Raw genomic sequence first — 24,926 nt, forward strand, 5'->3', positions numbered from 1 at the left:
GGGCCGTGCTCGTGGCTTCTGGGCGTGCTTAGTCGCCGGACAAGTGGCCGCTACCATTGTGCTGTATATAATTTGTCACATCAATAGTGTGGCACACAGGTAGCCGGAGCGGGGGGGATGAGCGTGGAGTAGGAGGTAAGCGAGGAAGCTTTGGATAGATGAGGCTATTGCTTTCAATTGAATTGGAAGTCAAATTTATGGTAGTGCCCGTTCTAAAATGGACAAATGGCTTCCGGGGAAGCAAGCACTCGTTGCCATCATTTCTTGCCATACTGATGAAAGCGTGATGCAGGGAAGATGCCAGCTCGCGACTGCAGAAGGAAGTAACATCGCATGTTGGGGTAGCAATTTTTGCCAATCAAAGGATTGTTTTTGTGCAGGAAAATTATGCAATCCTTTCGCCGGTTTGCGACGTGATAGTAATGCGCTTGGGTGGTGGTAGTAGTAGTAGTAGTAAACCAATTCTTCGGAAGCAAACTGGCGAAAGCTCTGCAAACAACAGCCCCTGTTCTAGCGTTGCATAATAATTCTGTTTTCGAAAGGATGCATTTTTACTCGTTTTTCTGTGTCTACAAGCTAGATCCGGCTGCTGGTTTCTGCGAGCAGAAGATAAATTCCCTCCAGCAGTGCATAAAATGCACCGACAAAACCGCAACCTATTACAGCGCACATCGTGCACGTTTTCGATTTTCGATGCAGATGAACGGTTTCGGTCGTGTGGCGGAGGGTGGTTTTTGCATCCCCACCACCGCCCCCCTTCCGCACCCCACATCCACCCAAAGCAGCGCCACATGTATGCGGCGTGAAAATCGTTTCCTGCGGCACTGGAAGTGGAAAACAACGTCCGGGCCTGGTCGGGAAATGGAACGTGCCTCGAACATCAATGAGGATGCGACGAGCGACTGCGGATTGCTGCTTAACTTGATCGGCGAAGGAAAAAAAGGGTTCCGGGGCGCTTTGGGTTTGGGCAGCTTTTAAACTTTGTGGAGTAAAAACACATGCGGACATGCGGGCCTTACGAACCGTTTGATGCGGGGCACGAAGCGGTACGTTTATTTTGTGCATGGTATATCGTCTTGGGCTTTCGTGAAGATAGGGAGAGCATTGCATGCCAAAGAAAACTTCCTCGGCGCAGTCCTGCCCCTGGGGGATTGCTGCAGTTGCTGCGGTGCGGTGGTGTACGCTAAATGCAGAGAAAATATAATATATAAACCAAACATCGCTTAGTACGTCAAAATTGTTAGCAGATGTGGGCGGATATTGTTGTACGTCCGGAATTGAGTGTGTTATTTTTTAATTAAAGACCTCCAGCGGAAGAATGCGGGATGTATTCTCCAATAAAACCGCATAATTTCATATCCATCCTGGCAAAGTTTGAGGTTTTCTTGAGGTGAGTTGAGAGCTTATAAAAATTCTTGTGATGCTCAGTAAGAAAGAATTCATTTGTAGTTCTACCGATGATCAACTATTCATTTCATTTAAACCTTTCAAACAAATATTTTCTGTAAAAATAAATAAATAAAGCAGACTTCATTTTATTACAAAGCCCTTTTCTCAACGACACAAGACATCGGGAAAGTAGGGACCGCAAACACACCGATTCGAACCTCGGAAACCGAAAACCACAACTACTTCATTACCAATTCCAGCGGTTTGCACGAACGAACCGAAGAAGAAACGTTGAGGTTTATATATTTTCTCATTATGTTGCCGTTGGACTAAAAACTAGCACTTTCGCGTCCCGAACGAATCCACCAACTCAGGCGGGAGAAGGTTTGATGATGTAAAAGTTTTCAAGAAGTTTATTTTTTCATCCGTGAAGCTTTGGCCACCTTCCTTTGAAACCCCTCGAGTTCCTTCTCCGTCACGAGTCACAATAGTTTGCGGAACGGTTTCCCGAACGCGCGTAGGACGGAATTCTATTAATAAACGCAAAATAAATCACCAAAGTTAGTCGCGCTTGCTTCGGTTTCGCTTCAGTTCGCCGTCGAACCAGTGACCAGCGGTACCCACTCGTCAGTGCGATGGTAGAATGCTAATATCGCATCTGGAGCTGGCTACACACACACACACACAGGACACAAAGTGTCTGTTCCGGTTACGGAGGTAGCCAGTAGCCAACATCGTTTATTTATTCATGGCGCGAAATCGGTACCTCCTAATCAGCAGCTCGCTACTTCTCGCAGCGATCCAGAGATGAAACAATGGCAAAGCAGCAAAAAAAGGCAAAATTTTACCCATCGAAGGCAGGAACAAAGGGAACGAAAAAAAAAATTGGAACGAAAAATTAAAATGTAGCACAGCGTACTACAGCATCTCCATCTCGAGAAGAGAGAGAGAGAGAAAAATGAGGAGAAAACCAAAGTGTTGATGAATACCGGAAGTACCCGAGCTACACCAGTCTTCAACGCTTCAAAATCTCATTAAAATAATTACTATCAACACGTTTTTCGATGTCCGGTTCGGCTCCACCAGCTCAACTCAAACACGCCCGCAAACGCTTTTACGTAGGGTGTTCTGGGGATGTCCTGCATTTTCTCCCTTTTTTATCCGGGTTCAGTTCGTTCCATCGTTCCATCATCATCAGCTTCCCGAGGCGATTCGAAGGCGTCGTGTTGATGAGCTTGATAAAATTGTTCCTTACCGAGAAAGGACGTCCAAACTGGACGAGCGCAAAAAAAAATATACTCGGTTAGAAAAAAGGAACTAGCAGTGCGAAAAGTTACACCAATCAGGACCAAAAAAGCGTATTCTGATCCTTTCCGTGGCAAAAGCTTGTTAGGGGAGCTTTTGGGGAGAGCAGCACAAAAAATAACTATTGCGGTGGAATGAGAAATTAAATGAGTGATTCCATAAGTGTCACGAGCAACTAGGATGTGGTGTACGTGATCTGGGATTAGTTGAGACATATTTTTTTAATTGAAACCCATTCTCCTTCAAGCTGCATGTGTTCGAAGACATAAAAAAGGATTCTACACTCTCACTCAATTAAGAGCTCTCACACAACTTTCCTGTCGAATGCATTAATCGAAGGAGTCCTCAATGTCCGGCAATGTGTGGCCAACTGGTCAAACAGTCGTTAAGGATCGATTCAGGATAAGAGTCCGACTTCAAGCAAGACATTAATCAATCGATCGCATACCGGACCAGAGCACAGTCCGTTTTAGTAGGCATGAAAAATGGACTTGCTTGCTTTAAAGAACCTTCCTTCAGGATATACAAAACGTCTGCCGAAAATGTGTATCAGAAAAAGGTAAATCTATTACGTGGCGAGTTCTAAGTTGAACACACGGTGGCAATGATCCAATTGTCCATCGCTTAAAACCCAACCCTCGCTGACGGTTCTTGTACGGTGTCGAAAGTTGATGATTGATTTCGAGAGAACGTCGCAAGGGCCAGAAGAAGTTTTTTACCTGCAACACCACCGCGCCCCGTCCGTCGAAGGTGACTACTGTCCACTGTCAACCGGAATGTGTGTTCATTAAACTGACCGTGACATTCGCCGTTGGACGGAACCATTAATTATTCCCTAGTCATCTTGATTGCGCGCTACCAAGATTGATGAGAAAGCAGCCACGGGCAATGGGAAGGGTCCGGTCGGGTCTGCGCAGACCCGACTGTCTGCAGCAAGCGATAGTTCTATTCAGTTGCAATCGGAGAGCGGTACGTACGATAACGCTAATGATTGGAGATGACGATGAACGTTCTAAGGTTGATAGTTGATCTATAATGCGAAAAACTGGAGAAGGTGTAATTGCGATTTTTTATTATCGATTATTACATTCCAATGTGCGCTCCATGGATTTATTGCAGTTATTAATTGAAGTGTGGGAAAGTGAGCGTGGGTAATACTTATTTTATTTTAATTGTCGATATCTTAAAGAGAATCGACGGTTGAGGTGGTTGTTGAATCGGCACTAAAGCAATCGCATTCTAATAACACCACGATCATCTTATGTCCTTCGAGGAGATCAAGGCCACGGAACACTGAAGATGAGATGACCTCCCTTTCTGAGGCTGGGTGTGATAATCCCAACCCTCAACCAATTCCATCCGACAGAACCTATTTAGCATGCAGTGTGACGACGTTCATAAATCTTAAAAATCCCACTCGGCTCGGCCTCCCCATTAGGCCTGCACATTAACAAATTAGCTATCTCGCAACCACAGCAGCATCCCATCGAACTACGCCCCAGATCCACCGTCGCCACTAGGCCTGGAAGGTGGTCTGGTGGGTCTGGCAAGTTATTATTATCGCTCATTTCTCGACAAACCGTTCCATTCTAGTTTGCGCCACTTTTGCCATTCTGCTGCTGAACAAACAACGAAATGGTTCACGATCGATAATCGCTAATAATCACCTGTGTGACACCATTCATCACTTTGCCGAACTGTGTGCCGATTAGCGGAAGCTCATCTCGGACGTTCCGATCGGAAAGCGTGGCTCGCCGATCATCTGTCTCGTTCACCTGTGCCACCGGCCGAGAGGGCGGCACGAGTGTTTAACCCGTAGATGGGGCTAGTAGATGAAGAGAATTCTGAGTTCCTATGGGCTAATAACAGTCATTTGGTATGCCCTAAATGCGAACGCAGGACCATTAAGATCTTATCTAGCCGCGCTAAGGCAATGGAGCAATAACAACTATCTTTCCATGTCAAGTTCTTTCAGCTAGAACGATCTGATGAAAAAACCCGTGTGTCCTGAAGGGGAAACTAGACGGTACACAATATGTTTGCTCTTTTGGCCAGGAACTGCGGTTGCGAGATGAGCGAGCACGAGTTCCCTTAAGATCTCCAGAAATTTTTGTAAGAAAACACATCATCTCCCCAAACAGACTTGCGACATAAAAAGGACGCAAAAATTAAGTGAACAGCAATTTGCACGATATAGGTCTAAATCGACGAATAATTTAACAATAATTGCTTATTCTACCAGGGAGGGCAACTTTCATAATAAAGTTCCGTTAGCAAACCGCGCGCACTCAGAATATGTGCCAACGCTATCGCATGCACGGCTTTGACTCTACTACGCCCGAAGTCCCGCAAGATGCCCAACCGTGCCGAGTGAGTCCATGGCGGTCGAACGATTCGTGACTAATGTGGAGAACGGGTCCGGCTGGACTTTTGCGAGCAGCGAGAACAACAGTAGGCCCATTCGTTCGCCCATTTAGAAGCGGGAATAGAATCGGGCATTCTTCAGAGCGCGCCACACGCTACCACCAAACTAGCGGCAGCATTAGACGACTTTTGGGCAAGGAATTAGGTTTGTTTTACTTTTTTTTCCCTATGGCTAAGCTACTTCGCTCTTTTTTGTTGGGAAAAGCTCAAAAAGTCTCGAACGGTACTCGCTAACTCCGCAACGCACGACTTCAGATTGACTTCAATCAAAATGATTGAAGATTTGTGGAAAACAGAAATGGCAATAATTGCTGTTTTGCCCCGAAAACCCGGGTTACCAACTTTCGCCGTACGCCGTTTTACTCTGCGCGCCCGTCAGCAGAATGACGTACATCTTCTAGAACGGATTAGATCCTTCATCTTTGCCATGGGGCGGTAGAGCGGAGCGGAAGCCCGGGACCCAGTAAAAGGGCGTTTACCGGGCGCCTGTTGCCGATTGGACTTCGCTTTTCGTTCTTTTTCTCTGTTTTGGACATCCGCAGCTCCACTGCAGGGCTCACTCAAGTAGAATCTTATTTGTCTTGGCGCTGTGTCTATGGTTTTAGACGCAAGGCTAGGTTTTGTTCTACTTCTAGCCGTTTGCTGAGGGAAGCAACCGAAGGCGAAAGAGAAATCTTGATTGAAGTCTTAACTAACACCCGTTTGTCTTTCGGGGTCACACAGACAGCACACAGCAGCTGAGTGATGGAGGGAGCGAAGAAATAATGATTATGACTTAATCACTGGCATTTGAACCTCCCAAACTGTCGATGATGGGAACTGCCGGGATGCACATATGCTTAGCAATGTGTGACCGGGCGCGCTTGCACACTGGGTAAAACGTTTCGGGAAATCGAATTACCACCACGCGGAGCACTCGGAGAAGCGTCGGCGGTGTGCAGTAATTAAACTCGTTCTATTCCGGCGCCGGTTTCGGAGTTCCCGTGGTGCTTTTGTTTTACCCCTGGTGGCACCTGTGAGCCAGTGGCGGGTCCGGAAAAACGTTTGATTCCTCAGCAAAGGATAACCACACCTTTTTGAACGCATTCTTGTGGTTTATTTCCTGCACAGCACACCGAAGTTATTGCTGGAAAGCAATTATGGTGTCGCAGAGAAAGGTCGTGAGCAGGCGGCAGACAGGCAGGCAGGCAGGCAGGAAAGCACTTGTCTGTGAGTTCCTGTCAAATGAAGGTTAATTACTTCGACAGCTCTTTTTGCTTTCCTCTCGCCGAAACTCCGAAGATATTTGGTTTCGACGCCGAGTTCGGAAATTATCCCTTCCGAAGGTAGATTTCCGTGCTGGATAAAAGTGTTAATTTAGCGCAAGTAAGCTGTTGGTTTGACTTTTGTTCTAGCCAGCCCCGGAGGTTAATGCAACACATGACTCACTCTTGCATCTCAATTATTTAAATTGAGCTCTAATTAACCCAATCGAAGGAAGTAGCAGGAAGGATAAAGGATGTAGCATTCTTCGATTCCTTTCCTGCGCTGGCTGAATAAATGTTGGCCAAGAAGGATTCATGCCGAGCGCTACCGTAGAACTGTCATACTGTATGCATCAATGATAAATGCTTCCGTCTTTCTAAAGACCTTCTGCTGAGCGCTCTGGAGGCATACCGTTCCCTCGGCAAATGTTGCACAATCATCTCAGATTGTAGGCAGACATTCTTCCTGCGTCGTGGTCGTGGTCCTTGATTTCTCTCCGTGTCGCTCTCGGCCAGGTGCTTTTACCATGATAAATTCCACCCTATGCCAGGGGGTTCATTTATGAGCAGATTTAACAGATTACGATGATTGTCTCGAGTCGGGAGGATGAAGCAGGCACAAATTGTATTATCAGTCCGTGGGCTCGTTACGGTATACAGTAGGCAAGCAGGCAGGCAGGCAGGCACGGCGGCCGACCGGAGAGAGTCATTCTTTACGCCGTTGTTGCTCTAGATAAGCACTGATTGCACGAGCAGGAGTAGTCTCATGTGGATGTGCGTTTCTTTGCTGCTTCTTATGTTTCTTTTTCCAGGAAAATTGCTGGAAATGTGCCCCATAGTGCACACGATGGTGCCGTTTGCCGCTGTCTTTCAAATGAACTTCACAGCACTAACTGCAGCTTGTTAACGTGCTAGACCTGGCGTTCCTGGGCAGGATAACGAATATGAGCAGCTAACAAATTCACTCAAACGACCTGCAATCACATCCGTTGTTTCGAGCTTATAAGGATCTCAATGATGATGATGATCCCTTTTTTTCTGCCTCCAACTCCAGCTTCCCGAGCACAACTGGCTGCTTCTTAAAAACACATTCCACACCGGGTCCGGCCGGGGTTGTTTTTTGCCTCCTCCCCCGAGCATTATTAGGCTCCATTTACATGCCCCTTCTAGCCCTGCGTGCTGGGTTGGGATGGGCAGGTGATTTCCTGTTGTCTTGAGACTGGTTAGAAAACTCACAAAACTTCAACTTAACGAATCACACACAACATATCCCAAAATGGTTCCGATAATGTTTGGCGCCATGATGGTGAAGCGTTTTTACGGGGTATAGTTGTTGTTGTTGCTGCTTTAAGCGCATTAGATTGTGCCCTCGCGGTAAAGTGTCCTTTTTTCCGCGTAGTCAATTTTCACGATCGTACACGCGTAATGGTTATGATGCTTGACGCAGTTAGCAGCTGGCTGTGGCAAAGGGGTCGTTTTCCCATCGTGATAAGAATGCTTTAGGGTTGGGTTGGCGTATGCTGATGGTTTTGAAGTTATTTTAAGTAGCTTTATATAAGCTCTACTTATCGGCAATATATTGTTTTGTAATACGGCTTTGAGGGATTTAGTAAAGAAATTTTGCTTTTACCAAGAATATCCTCAAAAAGTAATTCTCTCTACTTTGACGTGATACTTCAATTATTATTACGTCACAGCAGGCGATAAAATGGACTCGTTCCGGGTTTCAACGCACAAAACCAGTTGCCAGATATCTCTCGTAAGCCTGCCAACAGGGAAAACCACACGATCTCACCAACGGGCTTTTTCGCTACCGGGAAAATCCAACCGAAATTTAGGACACATTGTCGATTTGTGCGTACGATACTGCGCTGGCCGTAAAACTGTTCCCTGAATCTCCAGTCGCCACCGAATGCACTAAACCACCACCTAAACCGAAGTATCGTGTGCTTTTGGAGGTTGCAGCTTTAGCTCCAGAACCGTTGTTTGGGGTTTGGTTTATGTTTATCACCCCCGGTTTTTTTTTTTTCGGGTGGGGTTTGGTGTTATACCACAGTTCCACTTTCGCACTTTTGCATGTTATTTGACATTCCGTGCTGCTTCAGCGCGGAAATGGGAATTGCAATTTCGCGGTCACTACGCGCTCGAGAGAAATTTGACTGCCTGAGGCACGAGCTAACAAAACAAGGTGGAGCTTTGCAGGGCCGGGTGCAAAGCTTCCGGGAATTTCTAATCACACTGGCACGTAACCATTTCGGTACGGCATTGAGCAGAAATAATCTACCGAGCGAGTCAAAATAATAAAAAAAAAATCGCTCCGTTTCACGGGTGGCGCAACTTTGCGTGAAGCGTGAAAAATTGTGGAGAACGCACTATGCACTTCTTTCAGATCCCTGTGGATCGGGGATGACGGAATAAATAAACAAAAAATGGTCTGAAAAAAAAAATCAGTACAAGCAAAAAGAACATCCAGATGCATGGCCAGGTGTTGTACGAGTTTTGTCGTGGAAAAGTGATCCCTTCACCGATAGGTCCGCAAATGTCCTGAAGTAGTCACGAGTGCGTTAGTGCAAACTGCTGCTGGCTTACCGACACACGGTATACGGCACACGGCGCATCCTGGGAAACGATGGGCCCGTTCCTGGATGATGAACGTTTCCACAGCATCCGCACCACACACATACACATACACACAAGTGCAATGTTTGCGGATGCACTTTTGTTCTAGGTTTCAATTATAAGGGGGAGGCCATTGGCGAACAAACTTGTTTTCCCCGGTGGCTGAGAGAAAAAGTGACGTTTCGATGCTGTCCCAAATTGTGACAATCGATAAGATAATGTTTGTGTAGTACTTTTCGTGTGGCGCTTTTGGGTGCCAGTTTTCCGGTTTTGGAGCGAGTCATGTCACGAAGCTCATCAGATTAGGGTGGACGTTCCGGTGTGGATCATCAACTCTGTTGTCAGTTCCGTGACTGAATATCTATTGAGGACAGCGTCCAAACTCTAACTGAAATACATCAGCATTTGTTTGTAGAGGTTAGCCTATGCTAGTTATATAGTAAACGTATTAAACCATTTAATACTAAATACATTTCTCGCCAGGTAAGAAGGGAGGCAACAAACTCAACAATATTCTCAAGTGAAAACAGTCATGTGAAAACCCAACAGTCCCAGCAAGACTTCATAACGAAGAAGCTAATATATTTAAATTAATTTATAATCAGTTTCCTCATCTCACGATCTCATCACACGGTTCGTCGAAAAATCCAGAGAAAAAGGTCATCACCTAATCGGCCAAAAGCTCTGATCTCATTTTCCGCTACATAAGTAATTTGGTTAAAAAGTTCTGCTGAATGCGAAAAACAGATTCACTATCGGGTTTTGTGGATCTTCCGGAGATCCGAACGAAATCTTATTAGCTAATTTACTCCTCCGCCGCTTACGGGCGACAGTGTCAACCGTCGAGGAGTCCTTTCGATCTGTCCTTTCATCAGGCTCATCAAAATTCATGACCGAAGAAATCAAACCGGAACAATTTCGGGTGCTCGTTTGGTTTTGGAAGCTCATTTATGTCACCGCTTCCGTGCTCCACCATCCGATGAAGACGATACGCCGGCACCTTGGTCCTTCTCATATGCAGCGAGTTCTTTTTTTTCTTTCCTAGTTCTAGCACGGGTCACATTTCCAATTCCATTAGTATGGAAAGTGATCCTGGGGACGAATTTTCTATCGCTTGACCACGGAACCGGAAGACCGTGTAACCCGTATACAGGATGGTGGGGAAAATTAGGCATCAACCAGAGTTTGTTGATGGCTAATTATTTGTCACTTCCTCTTCCTTCGGACGAAGCGCCTTTGATCCCTTGTGAACGAAGCGTCACTTTGTTCATATAAAAATGTAAATCACATTCAACCCGGGGGCCATGCGAGACATTATATCCTGTGTCGTACATGTGCTGTGTGTGTGTGTTTGGGTCATAAAATTATTCAGCAGTGGCCAACGAAAGTACAGGGGGCTTAGCGCTCAAAACGATCATGATCAGCATTTAAGCGTGTCGCAGCAGCTAGTGTGACATAACCTTTCGTTACTTTCGCTCGTCGGCTTCGCCTTTCTCGAAGCGTACCCAGAAACGAAAAGGGTTGCTCCCTTCTTTACGCCTTCCGAGCAGCGACATTGGTTCCTAAAATTAAAAAGAGTCCGAAATTATCTATGTTACACAGGCCGTGCTGATCCAAGGGTAATGTTTACACATGTCTGGAGCACGGTGAGCTGATAGAATATTTATTCTGTGTCCATGGTTGGAACGGCGTTCGGTGTGGAATTTCTACGTGCAACGCGCCGGATGTGGAGCTAGAAGGTAGAAGTAATTGGAATTACATGTTACAACGGAAGGGTACCGAAGCGAGCGCCAGAAAATGAAGGGCTAAAGAGAATAGATACCGGTGCGGAGGGTTTCCTATTCATTAGAAGTCAATGGAGTCGGTTACAGCTGTAAAGTTGTTATCAGATTGTAAATTAGTGGTGCTAGTGGATTAATACAGTCACGTCAGCGTGACTAATTTAATGTTGTAGCGTTGAATATAAAACGCTTTAGAGTAAAACTTGCACAAGAAAGGTTATTAAATTTAATTATTTACCCGTCTTTTAAGGGTAAAGTTAAGCTCAAAAATTTTGTTGGATAATGCTTAAATTGTGCTCCAAGGGTAGGAAAAAAAGTAAAGCATATCGCAAAACAAAAGTACCGCAGAGGTGCTAAAAACGATTCGTCGATAAAATCGAATGCCCAAAAAAGGGTTCCTATCGCAACATCGGAATGCATTATTCAGAGTTGTGGCACTTTAAAGTAAAAAAGAGTCGTCCTCTATAGACACAAATGCACACGTACAGCGCGCTGTACGGGGAACAAAACTCTCGTTGCTTCTCATAAAATAATGCCGGAAAGAATTGTTCAGTAAGAATTGGGTATAAGGATGGTCTTTCGGTTTTTGTCGACTGACCTCACCCGTCGTCTAACTTCGGGCCTGAACGTTGGTCTGATGGTGGTCGTCGTTGGCCTTTCTGTATAGAAACCACCGAAGCCATGTCCACCAGATCCTTTCGAGCTGATCGTCTATCAACACGGTGCCACAGAAAAAGACACACACCGAGAGACTCGCACTTGTCCGCAAAAAAGGCCTAACAACTAAACGGAAACCGAAAGACAAAATGTGCATATTAAACCACCGAAAAGTCGACCATCAATATCGCGTTGCAGCAGGGGATGTGTGTCCTCCGAAAAGGGAACAGCGTTTTTTTTTGTTCGCTTTCGCATCCCGTTCCGCGAGGTTCCAGGTTCTGCGGTTGTTCTCGGTTGCGCGAACGAAGATGAAACGGTTCATTGTTTATTACCCGGAATAAATGTCACATTATGCGGTGTTCTTGCGAGCGGAATCCGTGGCGTGGCGGCGGTTTTGCACAACCACACAACGGCCGATTAAAATCAGACCATTCAGAGGCAGTCGCACAACCAAACCGTTGCAAAATGGCCCGGGAAAGACGCGGATGCGATGCAACAAACCCCGAACTGCAGCAGCACAAATTCGCCGGCGTATCGATCGGTTTTCAAGATCAATGTTATAAATATTTATTTCCGCCTGCATTGAGACGATGAGTGGAATGGGCGATACAGAGAGCGAGAGTGAGAGAGAAGAAGTGAAGAGATTTTCTTTTTCTTCCGTTTCTGAAATGGGGATTCTTTTTGGTGCATCGTTGATCTTCCCGATTTCGATCGATCGTCGTTTGCTTTCGCGGTATTATATCGAGCGAAATGGGTTCGAGCGATTGGCATCGATGGTGTTTCTCCGAGGAAGTAGCGTTTGCCGCGATGATGGCGAAGAAAAATAAAAGCTGTGTGTTACTGGGTCCTGGCTAGCATCAAACGAGGAAGACGCTGCATAGGGCTGGAAGCTTATTTAGTAGCGTCTTTGGAGCATATATTTTCAATCGTCATCAAAGTTTAAAATCACCCCAGTGAGAGGAAATTCGATTGAAGGTCTAGCGGCGATATTTTGTCTAAGATTTCGAACGGTGGGACGAGTTGTGGGTCAAGTTGCAAATTTTAAAAGACGTGCAAGTACTTGAAGTCGTCTCAGCTTTCTCAGAATTCCAAACGACATTAGTTTAGGTATTTAATTTTAGAAATTTTTAAACTATCCAATTATTTTATCACACCGATCTCAGTGTGCTTCTGGGTCTGGCTTATTGAAATGAAATGGTTACGATGTGGTTGTGGTCAATATCTGGTTTTGCACCACTATCATGAACTCTAGAACGAACCTGCCGACTGGCTGACTGCTAGTCGTCAGAACAGGGACATTATTTATAAAATTTATTTGAGCATCTTTCCGGCAATCCAGTCCGTTCGCTTGGCTGGAACAAACTGCTGCAAAAGAAAAATCATCCAAAAGACGTCGGTTCGTTTCCGGAGACATAGAAGCACTAGAGAGCATCGAACGGCGACGAGAAAATGCGCCAATCGACAAAAATCGAAACAAGAAGGAAGCAAAAAAAAGGTCCCCCCCACCACACAAGAAAGCACAAACGAATAGAGAAAATCTTATCGATTTGTGTGTACCGCCACACGAAAACGACAAAACAAAATATGGCAGCATCAAATCGCAAGAAGATGGCCTTCCACCGGAGTGCCGAGGGAAACTGTTGCGGGTCCTGAGGACATAGGACAGGAGAGGAACAGGAAACTACCGGAGCTAAAAAGGCATCGAACGATCATTTATTTTATTGATTTAGCGTTCGGCAGACGACCAGGTGACTTAAAAATGGGAACCAGGCAACCTCTGGCCTACCCTATATCTTCCCTTCGGCTGTTGGACTTTTATTTTGCTCCTCCCGGGGAGGAAATTCATCGATACGAGATGCGAGATGCAACGGACGGGCCAGAGCGGTAACCGTGGACGGTCGGTTCGGGACGGTTCTTGAGCAGGGTCAAGGGAGGATGGTTGGATAAAATTTATTCGCTAGGTGCAAGATCAAGAGATCAAATCTGGTACTCGCTAATAACTCCTCGACCTGTCTCGACGCGTTTGATCGTGGACCCGTGGTTGTTGGTCGCTCTAGAAATATGGAATACACGTGTGTGTGTGTGTCTGTGTGGAGTAACCAACGAGGTGAAGTGAGCGATAATAAAGGTTAGAGGGGATAGCGTCTAATAGCGCGGAGGGACAACTATCTTATGCACCAGTTTATCCGGACCCGGCAAAAAGGACCCGGAAATGAACGTAAGATGCTCGCCGGTCGTTGTTCGCTTTTCTCCTGAAGTCAAGCCCCGCCACTGGGAGAATTTATATCGGGAAACAAAAGATTTAGATCACCATTGTTTGGTGCTGTGCTATCAGCTCAGGGTAAAAAAAGTGCATTGGATTTGGAAAGCAACATTTCATACATTGGAAAAGCATACCCGTGAAAGTAGTTTTCGTTTGGGTCTACGCTTCTTTGTAAGGTTTGTTATTAATATTTCTGGGACAACTGTTGAAGGTGATTTTATGATGAGTAAAGATGCACACACGAAAGTAACTTTTCCATCAAGGTTTGCTTGACTGTGAAGAATTTCTTTGACAAGCTTTAAAAACACTCTGTCGCCAAAGTTTCACCTCCTGCAAGTCTCAGGAATTAAACCAAAGAAGAATGCAGTTCGCCTGTTTCATTTAGAGACTCTCTCCAAGAATACTTCCTGCCTGTTATGAGAATGTATGTTCCCGCGGAGATATCGGAGTCGGCAAAGTTTCTATATTATTTTGCTGCCAAGTTGTTGGCTTAAGAATTTCTTCCAGAATAATAGAAAATGTTCTCCATCCGGAAGTTGCGGAGAAGAAAAAACATCTAAACACAAGCAACACGATCGTACACTACCAGAGTAGTGGCGATCGCACTGATTGTTCTCGCTTTCGAACTTTGCTGTTCCGAATGGGAAACTTATTTCCAATGTTGCCAAAACGGCAGGAAAGCCTGCCCTGAAGTTCCCCAACCCACTGCGATCTCTTCGTTCGTTCGTGCCAGCAAACGCTTTGTTCTCCGCCTTCCGCTCTAATAGGATACACCCGGGATAGTGTTCGTGTAGTTTTGTAAATAAATTTCTTCTTATCGTCTTAATTGCTCAATTAAAAAAGTTTATTTTTATAGACTCCCTGGCGCGGACCAGCTCCGGAAAGCCCAAACACTGGAGGGAGAAGTTTCCCAACTCACCGCCCAACCACCATACTTCCAGACCTTCCTCCTCCGGCAGGAAGCCATCGCTGGAGCATGTACTTGGGTGGAAGGTGTTTAATTTTGCTATATTTTTATTCTTATCCAGTCACCGTTTTAAAAAAGCAATGGCTGCTGCAAAAGGGGGCAAACTTATCGCTTTTGTCCCGTCCGAAAATTACGGTTTAGATTGCGCGTTTGCGAGGAAAAAAACGGCAGGAAAGGATTGCTTATCTAACGCGCCCCCCTCGGGGGATAATGTGAGTCCTCTTAGGCCCGTATCGTTATAGAGTCGTTCGTGGCAATTCAATTCATTAGGCAGCTAGCCGGTTAACTGCCTTCATGGTGATGGCATCAATTTGAATACGGCGATAGTTAATGGAAACGCAGATTGGAAAACTAGTTCGGTCCGTGTTCGCCTTAAAACAACACCCTCCACTCCAAGTGTAATATATGACATTTGGACAATCGGATCATGCATTAAGTGCTGCGGAATTGGCTCACAAGATAACAGCAAGATCTCGGCCGGCCGTTGATCGTAATGGCAGTGGTGTTTAAATTTGCATGCTAATAGATTTGTTCCTGCGTACCGCGTGTGCGTGGCGGTGTGTGGTGTGTGGCGTTGACACCGTTCCATCAACACCTCGAGTATGCGGTATGCATGGATAGCGCTTGCTGGTCGTGCTCGGTTGACTCATAGAACATTCTGACGCCCTGTCTTTTCCCAAGCTCTCACTACGCTGGTGGTGTGTGCACTTTTGTTAATGAAGTCTTACACCCGAGTGACATTGAAAGGAATTCATTGAGATGAAAGAGGCGACGAAAACGAAACATTTCAACCCACCGCCAGGTGAATGCACTTGACGGGGTGGATGGTTTTTTTTTTGGGGAGGTTAAGACATGTACATCTTGAACAGAAAAAAGACATGCTAGTAATTTATGATACATACCATGGACCAACCGAGCAACTCATCACAAAAGGATCCAGGAAGGCGTGAGGAATCGTTGGGGAAATGAAGCTTAAATGGCCGGAACGCAGAAACCACTTCCAAGCCGTCGTCGCCGCCGTCAACCGCTAGGAAACCATTTATCACCTCGATATTTCGTTGTTCTATTCCGTCTCCGCTGGTGTTGGAGTGTTCCAGCAGCCGAAAGGGAATGCCGAGGCATTCATTGTTACGACGTCGCTCGTCGTTGTTGGGTGGTGGTTCCCTTTCTCGCCGAAAGAACCTGTGGACACAAAAGGAAACATATCAAAAATATTTATTATTTGTTTTGTTCCTATCTCTCGGTTCACTCCTTCTTTCTGCGTGTGGCGTTCAAGCTCCAAGACTTTGGATTTCTCGCTATCGCGCTGTCCGCAGCACAACACCAAACCATAAGTCGGATATTGTGCATGGAAACGGTTCGCCACGGAAGGTGGGCTTGTGCGGCTTGGAAATTTTGGTTTATTCTACTTCACACACCCCCCCCCCCCCCTACAGGTCTGCGGTAGGGAGACTCCACACGCGAAGGATGGCGACCACAATTGAATATCTGGAGTTTTGACCTCTGTTGGCTAAGGTGGTGTGTGGTGGAGATTCTTCTCCATTTCATCCGCTCCACGGACGTTTCGCTTTCTTAATTTCAAATAACTCATCCTCCAAGGGCGAACATGACGCTGTGGCTGGTGTGGCTCTGACGGGGCCTATCCACAGGGTCAATCGTGAGAAATTCGTGAACATGAAGAAGGCGTTCTCATTCAATACCACCGTCCAGAGGTTGAGTATCAAATTCCAATTTCTAGTTCACACTCTTGTACTGTGTAAACAAGCGAATAGGATGAAAGGAACGATTGATGTGCTGTATTGAATGATTGCTAAATGTTGAGCCATTAATGCCTACCGCATAGAAGAACTTGCCTTAATCAAATTTATAAAACGTCTCTTATTATTGCTTCCAGGAATGGAGTTAAGGTGGCAAAGCGTTTCTCAGATGCCAAATGATTGTTTTCCCGTTGCGAAAGCGGGAAAACTCCTTCGCTATAGTTCCGTGCACGGTGCACGTTCAAGTGTCAAAAGAGCACCTACTTGCTCCGCGGATTCCGGAACTAGTTTGCACGCTGTAATTTACCTTAAGCTCGTCGCGACTTACAACGCTCCCCGCATCCATCTGGCCACGAACGAGCGAACGCAAATTTGATCCAATGCGGAACACAAACGAACTCGGCATTCCTCGCGTTAGACGTTGCAAGGAGAATGTGTTCCACGGGAAGTCCCGCGAAGAAGAAGACTCCTGTGACTGATGGAGCGCGAAATTGATTCCTGCTTCCTGGCGGTTTTTCGTTGGAGGCGTCGGTACGTGTATACGCCCGCCCGTAGTGTAAATAAAATAAGGGATCGAATAAATTCAATAACCATCATAACGAGTGAGCGCGGCACATGAGGGTGGCCGACGAATGCGACGAAGCCGGAAAATGCCGAACCTACCCGCCTTTTTCCTGCCCTCCGGAAGGCACCCGAAGGACACAAAGGGAAAAGGATGCTCTTGCAGGCGCGGCTTTCACTGAGCAAAATCGGGACGAATCGTTTATGATTTGCTGTGTGTTGCGCTTAAACCGCGCCGCTGCTGATGTTCCGAAGCCCGGAACCTTTGGATGCTCTGACTATCGTTTGAACTTTAACCACATGTTTCTGATTCTTGTGCAAATGGTGCTTCGTGAAGATGGTGGTGGTAGTGGTGAGATGCCACCGCGAGAAGCAGCAAAAGATGATGCCGTCTAAAAGAGGTCGGTGGAATTTAATTTAAATATCAGATCCGTGCGGGATCGTGGTGGGTGAGTTGGAAGCTGGGGATGTATATTTTCACCCGCATAACTCCTTCCAGATGCTTTCTCCATCTCCGCGTCCAGGATTTCAAACGGTTTACGATGTATCGGGGTGGCTTCAGGATAAAGGATCACACGGTTCGCGCGTTCGAAAGCCTCGTGGGCCTGGATTTTCTTTGTTATCTTCCCGTTCGGGGTACCAATGTACGCGGTCGGCTCGCGGAACGGGCGCACGTGATTGATTCGTTATCGGGTCAACGATAACGACCAAGGAGCAGGCAAGCAGCATCTTAAGCTTGGGCTGCGCCTTGTGTGGTGTTTTCAAAACGGGCTCGTTGTAGATATGCTTTGTTAGCGTGACTGTTTTGCATGTGAAGAAGGATAACATCTTCACGCCACACTCACTGTTGTGGGATTGTGGTCGCATTTGAGCCAAAAGGTATATGGAGTTTTAAGTCTAGTTGGACGGTGGATTTACGGTGCAGATTGAACCATCTGTCACGGTACACTGAGTTCGATCTGTCATTGTTGATGGATTCCATTGAACGAGCTATTCAGGTGTAAACGTAAAGGCTCTAGGCGATTCGCAAATTTCCACCAAAAACGAGATAGGAAACCATCGACGTGTGCAAACCCCTTCCCGAGAAAGTAAAATATCGATTAAAATGTAATGATTAGCTACATTAACATTCATTTAATAAGCTCATTAAGTAAATTACTGCTTCTCGGTGGAAAGCAATCGATAGATTCTATCTTAAACAGTGCAATCATCATTACGCCCCTTCTAATAGGCAAGGTATGTAATAAGCAACACCCCTTTTTCCCGTGGAGTTGGAGAAGCGGAAAAAGCTCTCACGATGATCAAAATGGCCGCCTCTGCTTCTACTGCTGATTGCTGTCAGGAGAAGTTACGACGGTGGCCCATTTAAAAGGGCATTGCCGGGGCAGGCAATTGTGCAGACGACAAGCGGATTAGCAAAATTTAACCGTGCTCCGGAAACTGATTACGTACATTGACAAAAGCTTCGTAATCGTTTTGCTCCTTAACGATCCCTTCCCGCGTTTCCTCCGGGTGGCTCTCTCAATCTCCCAGGTTTCGCAAGAGGTCTTTTCTTTTCATTCCCGATCAAGAAAGCCCACCATAGCTCGGCTCCTTGCTGTGTGTGTGTGTTTGTGTGTCTAGTTGAGCAAGGACACAAACGACCGAAGGATGAATGGGCGAAGACTTATAGCGGTTTCCGAACGACGACGACGTACAAGACGATGTCGACATGGCATATGGTTGTAGGCCGGTAATGTTGTTGCTACCGTTGCCACAGCGCGCGTTTCTATGGAGTGTGATAATGGGCTTTCGATGGGAAGCACAAGCTTTAATTACTCTACCTCACCCGTTGGTTCCTGCCATCCAGTACCAAGACAAACCTTACCGGCGAAATAGGATCTACGCCAGATCCGTTAGACGAGAGAGAGAGAGGGAGAGTTGGTGAAAACCCGGACACATCCGGAAAATGTGTCCTGCCAACAGTATGAGAAGGAACAGGGAAGAAGCACGGCAACCTAGGATGTGTAATGAGCGAGAAAGTAGCGAACAACTTTTAAGCCTTCCTCAACACTGTGGGCTGTGCGGGTGGCATTTTCTTTGTTTGCCCCACGTTGTGTTTGACCTAGGCCTGCGGGCCCCAATGTATGGTCGGGTTTGATGGAGGGTTCTCTTTGGTGCCCATTTTGCACTTAATATGTGCGGGGAGGACAAACGCTTTTGCTTGAAAATGATAACGAAAATGCTTTGTGTGTGTGGTGCCACGCGTTTGTGTCATGTTTTCCATCGGAGACCGGGTTTCGGGCGGTTTTCCCAAGCGGCGCGACCACCCTGATTTTATACAGTGCCTCCGGGTACGCCGTTTTTCTCGTTTGCCCTCTCTCGATTGAGGATGAATAAAACATTGAAGAGCTGGCGTTTAATGGAGGACCACCGTCGTGGGCAAACGGGAAGCTTGCGGAAGTAGCGTAGCGTACAAAACTCCCTACGCGACCGGGTTGAAGCACGGTGGCAAGAAATGCGCTTGAATGACGTGCATGGAACTGCGATGTTAATTATCAAAACAGATGATCAAACTGTGTGGCAGCAGTGTCTGGCATTAATTTATGATAATCCGACAGCTGTATTACGGATGCAGACGTGTAATGTAATCATTCAATAAAATTAACAAAAAACCAGAAACACCAAGACCCGCGGGTAGGGTTTACACGCGCAGGAGACACGGACAGGGAGGTTCTGTCGTCGAGATGGTTTGGGGTGGAGTTTGTTTTTTCTTTTCGCACCACAAGTCTGCGAACCACGGTTGAAAACATATGCCTTTGGGTGGCGAGAAAATGGGCAAGGAAAACTGAGGCCGCCCTGCGCTTGGCGGCCCTCGGGACGCATAAACATGAGGCCTCGGAATTGGCAGATGATGGAACAACCATCTAAACTAATTGCGTAGCATAAACTTTTGCAATAAAAAGCACATTTTCAACAACGGGAACACACACTCGTTGCTGGCTGCAGCCTCCCTCAGATCAGCTTCGCCAATCGCTCCAGGTCCTATAGGAGGTTCGACAGGTTGGTCCAGTGCCAATAAGTTCTCGGCCTCGGTCGATGTGTGTTGGAATTGAATTTTATCACCTTGAGGCGTCAGGATATGCAGCACAGCTGGTGCTGTTTACGCTGGTGGTCGGTTCCGTTTGTGCGTCAGAAACGGAGCGCGAAAAATAGGTCATCTCGGCCGTGTGGTTGTGGAGGTCACCAAAAATTTTTGGAACCGCTCCGGGTCCAAGACAAAGCAGCAGACATAGCGTTGTGTGCAGGACAGGGCGAGGGAAATAAAATAACCATACATTATTTATAAGGATTATCTAGCTACCCCATTTCTGATACGAGCAGGCAGATTTGGGCTGCAGCATTTGTTGCTTCGGTTGCCCGTGGAACTTGGAGCCCTGCGAGATGGCGTTGTGCGATGCTCATTAAAACCAAGCTCACATCTATCTCCCCACAAAGCGGTCCCATGCAAAAGACGTGCGAAGCAGAAGAAGGTGCCAGAGCGTTCGCAATAAATCATTCGAAAATTCACAATTAACCTCGATCTAAATCAGTTGGCAATTATGAAGTTTTCTGTTTCGCCTCTCTCTCTCCCTTGCTCAATACCTATTCCCTGTTGTCTTGCCTTATAATTCCTATCTCACCCGGCGAGTGTGCGTGCGTGAGTGAGGAAGGATTACTGCATTTTTTTGTTGGGATCTAACGCAAAAGCCGCCCTAAAGAAAGCAAAAATAGCCGAAACTATTTGCTTATCATCGCTGGGGCACAAATTACAGACATTTCTTCTTCGAGTTGTAGCTTGCAAGGGAGAGAAAGAGAGAACAGGGAAACCTTTTAAGAATGTCACTCAGTCGTTGAGATAAATCGAGAAGAGTGCAGTTAATATTAATCGGAGTTTTATCTTGAGAGTATTTTTTTTTATGTCTTCCACCCATGTGTCTCTTGTTGGAATAGCTAAGAAAATGGAAGTAAATTAAGATTTCTTCACAATTGTTGTCAAATCGATCATATTATGAGGATCAAGAGGCTCTCTTTAGATCGTAAGTCAAACATTTTTTGGGAGGTGTGACACATGCTTTAGCATAAGAAATTCATATTTGAAATGCAAAATTGCTCTCCTGGAGCGGGTTGCCAAATTCTCACATCATTTTTAGCGTGCTCGGGCGTGCCATCTTCGATCGCCCTATTTTACTGCTAAGAGTTGAGTTCCAAAACTTGAGAAGAAACGGTATCTTGTGGTCCGTTTTCTCATACCCCACAAAACTGGCTTATCGGAGGACCGAAAAGTAGTGATAACTTATTGAATTTTATTACTGCAAGGGGCAAAACCAAAACCGGCACTCAGTCAGCACTCTTTTAACCTGTGATGATAGAAAGTGGCCACCTTGGAGTTGAGGCTTGAAAAGAAGAAAAAAAACACAGGTGAGGTGTTTAGAAATGAAGACATTAAGACAACCGTGGTCGTGATCTTTGGCGGCGACGTGAGACGCTTTGGACGAAAAAAGAGTGAGAAATAAACACCAACGAGGAGGATGCCACAACGCCACAAGTTTTTTTTGTTGTTCTTTGGTTGTTGTCGGGAAGTTCAATTTGTTTTGCTTCGATCTTTCAAGGCGGTCCATTTTCTTCCCTTGTTTCTTGTCTGATTAGGAAAGTGAATTGGAAAATTATGCACCGCGCAAGAGAGTGAGGCCAAAACGGGATCCAATGCAGATGGAAGCCGTAGGCATGGTCGTAAAGTTGTGCGTTTTATGACACCCAGCGGATTGCAGTGGATCGGAAGATGACACTCAACATTCGGATTGATCATTTGAATGTTGGTGTGCCGTTGTTTTCGTTTGTTGCCAAGAAGAAGCCAAGGAGTGCCGTCGTTAGAGTATGCAAAAAAATGGAACAATGCAAAACTGTTCCACCGAGATGCGGTTAGGGAAGGATTTAGCGGAATAATTCCAAATAATCGTACAGGTTCGAATGGGCTAAACGGAAGCTTAGCAGCTTGGAGTGATTTTGCATAAGCATCTACACCGACAATGGGGCGAAAGCTAAGCAAAAATATTTAAATAAGCACGCACACTGAATGTGATTTGATTTAGGCTTTATGAAGAGTTTAGTCAAATAGAGTGGAATGGCCTGGTTAACTTTAACGAGGCGCACCCATTAGGGAGAATTTATTGGTGGATCTGCTGCTGGGTTTGGTTTCGTTTTAGGTCAACATTGGGATTTGTATCCTAATTAAGCATTAAGCATTGTAATCGTTGCAATTTGATTCCTCGTATTTGGAGAGGTCTTTTGGACGCTATTATCAAGATGGCCTGGCATTGATCTCTGCCAGTCCTTCCGACTGGTATTTTCTCTGGAAGCAGAGTTCACCCTTCGCCGTCTATTTACTCACCACATCAATGTCAATGTCACAACAAATGGTGATATCTAATATTTCTTTCGCCCTTTTTTTGTACATCTACGCCATAAGTCCTGAAACGATTCGCGGGAAAAGGACACACGCACATCGGGGCACACCCAACTCCCGTTTCATATTTACTGCGAAATTGATCAATCACATTTGGTCTTCCCGGGAGAAAACCACTCGAAATTCCCCACGGTATAAGGGACAACATCCGTCAAAAAGATAAGACCGGACGTACGCTCTGTACGGTGGGAGCCCCGGAGGCACAACTTTGCCACACGTACTGCCCTTGGGCAAGCACCGACGCGAAACGGGAACTGGAAGGCAAAGAAATTAGCAGCCAAATAATATCCACCATTTGTGATGAATGCACGATAAATCATTCCGATGGAAATCTATCACATTCGAAATGCGAGATCGGCTTTTTTCTTCTGTTAGGGGTTGTGTTCAATTAATCTGCAAATGGGTTTTCGATGTACGAGCGTGCCGCAAAGAAAAACAGCGGTGCAAAAATCGGTAACGACTCACTGCAGCACTAAGGGTTGAGGGATACATTCGTTCAACCCTCACCGCTGGGGCAGGTACTTTCTTCCCACTGTTTAAGTGACAAGAGTTTCATATCGGCATCTTATCGGTTCACGTGTCGGGCGCGAGTTGTTTGTTTTGCCTGGTGGGAGAATGCCTCTTGGACCAAACACGAACGGACGTCGTCGACTTCGCGAGTGTCCTCGAGTGTTGGTTTAGCGCGTTATGCCAGGATAAGAGAAGGCTCAATATTTGGGCCGCACAAGTGTGGCAAATCGTATTTTGGAACGTGAGGTTCGGGATAGACGAGAGAGCTCGGGAGGAGATATCGATAAATATTGGAGTTGTGCGAAAAATTCCCAGTGATTGACTATCGCAGAGAAGGTAGCAGCAGTAAAGGCCGACAAAGTGGGCAAGCGGAGACGATTGACTACAGTATAAATTGCACGCTGCTTAAAGCTGGCTTTCAAGGATCGATTTATTACTTCGTCGGATGGCTAGGGAATGCCACAGAAATCGACAAAAGGAGGCGAAAAGCAAGTGTTTCTTCCTGCATTGTGTTCCTTCAAAAGCCCATCTGACGATCAATTTACATAATTTACTTCATCAGCACGATCCTTTGTGTCGGTCGCGTTGAAGGAACGGTTCCGTTTCTGTCCCTTTCGCAGGCGGATATCTCTCCGCCCATTTTGTTAGAAAAAAAGGAATCAAATTAGAATAAAAGCACGCCGTTGTCTATCATTTCTTGTGCCTTCCTTTCTGGTTGGCTCGCATTGTAAATCCGACTACAATTCCGACACATTCACGGGCGACAAATTACTCTCTTGCTCATCCTCGGTCCCGAATTCGTTGACATTCCATTCAAATCTCTGGATGCTGGATGCTGACGGGGGCTTTCCGCTCGTTGAAAGTCCCTACTCCCGCGCTCGCTGAAAGCACATTGTCGATCGGGAAGTGGATGTGGATGGAAAAAGCACAAAAAAAGAAGTTGAAATAAAACACTTTCTTCTCAGGCGGAATTGAGGAATGACAGCCGCAGGGACAGCAGGGACGAAGTCCTTTCAATTGATGTCCTTTCACACTATTGTGTGTGCAACAATAGTGTATCCCTCTGGTTCATCCCTATCGGGAGCTCGTTACACGCCTCCGTTAGCAACCTCCGTTCTGGGCCGGTCGCCAAACAATTGCGCCCGAAGGACGCAGCTATGTACGGTGTATGTTTGCGTAGGACAAACTCAATTCCTTGGGAACACCAAAGCGCCCAAATAAGCGTTCGGGGCTTATCGTGGGCAAAGAAACGATGAAAGCTGGAACAGGTACTAACCGCCACAAAATCACTCATGAATCATGTACTGAACTGCGCGCGTTAAGCAAACATTACATTGTCGTGCGCTCTTAAAAGCTTTGGAATGTGTCCCTCACAACCACGGAATGATAAATCTCAAGCTGATGGGAAAGTCCGTCCGCTCGATAGGATTCACTTTAAAACGTGAGAATTTTGTGTAAAATCTATCGAAGAATCAATGTTTTCGTAGCTTTCCGATCGAACTTCCTCTTTTTATTTTGGGTGTGATAACTTCTGTGACTGGGACTGTGTATTTCATGTTCGTCACACGGGGACAAAAACACATCAGTGCAAATGTGATCAAAAATGACTGCTTTTGGTGTACTAAACGATTGATCAGTTGCTTTAGTGCGCTGCCAAACCTGAAGATAGTTTTTCTGCGTTTCATGATGTCTGCCAGAGCTCCACCAGCTTTCAAAGAACTTATCAACGAGCAGTTCTTGCTTTGTTACAAGTCTCTACACCCAGCGATGACATTCCAAACCTCCCGGAGTCATCCCGGCAGCAGTCACCGTAGTAATCATCGCTGCCTGCACATCCTGGGGCGAACCGATACTTCCGGCGATGAAGTATTTTTTGCTCGCTCCTTTCCCGCCGCGTTGTGCGAGTCGTGGATGGTCGCGCACACCCCCGTCAAGCGTTGTACTATCGCATTTCCTTCTAGTGG

The 24,926-nt window shown here is 46.1% G+C and overlaps 1 protein-coding gene across 2 annotated transcripts in view; it reads right to left on the reverse strand.

Moving 5' to 3' along the window:
* Nucleotides 1-24,926, reverse strand: part of LOC118505355 — a 179,849-nt gene that overhangs the window by 39,039 nt on the left and 115,884 nt on the right. For both annotated transcript variants that reach the window (XM_036041029.1, XM_036041028.1), the window contains exon 3: nucleotides 15,552-15,831. The gene's annotated coding sequence lies outside the window, so the exon portion shown is untranslated. The remainder of the gene's footprint in view (nucleotides 1-15,551; nucleotides 15,832-24,926) is intronic.

This window comes from Anopheles stephensi, chromosome 2, assembly GCF_013141755.1.
Source record: "Anopheles stephensi strain Indian chromosome 2, UCI_ANSTEP_V1.0, whole genome shotgun sequence".
NCBI lineage: Eukaryota > Metazoa > Arthropoda > Insecta > Diptera > Culicidae > Anopheles > Anopheles stephensi.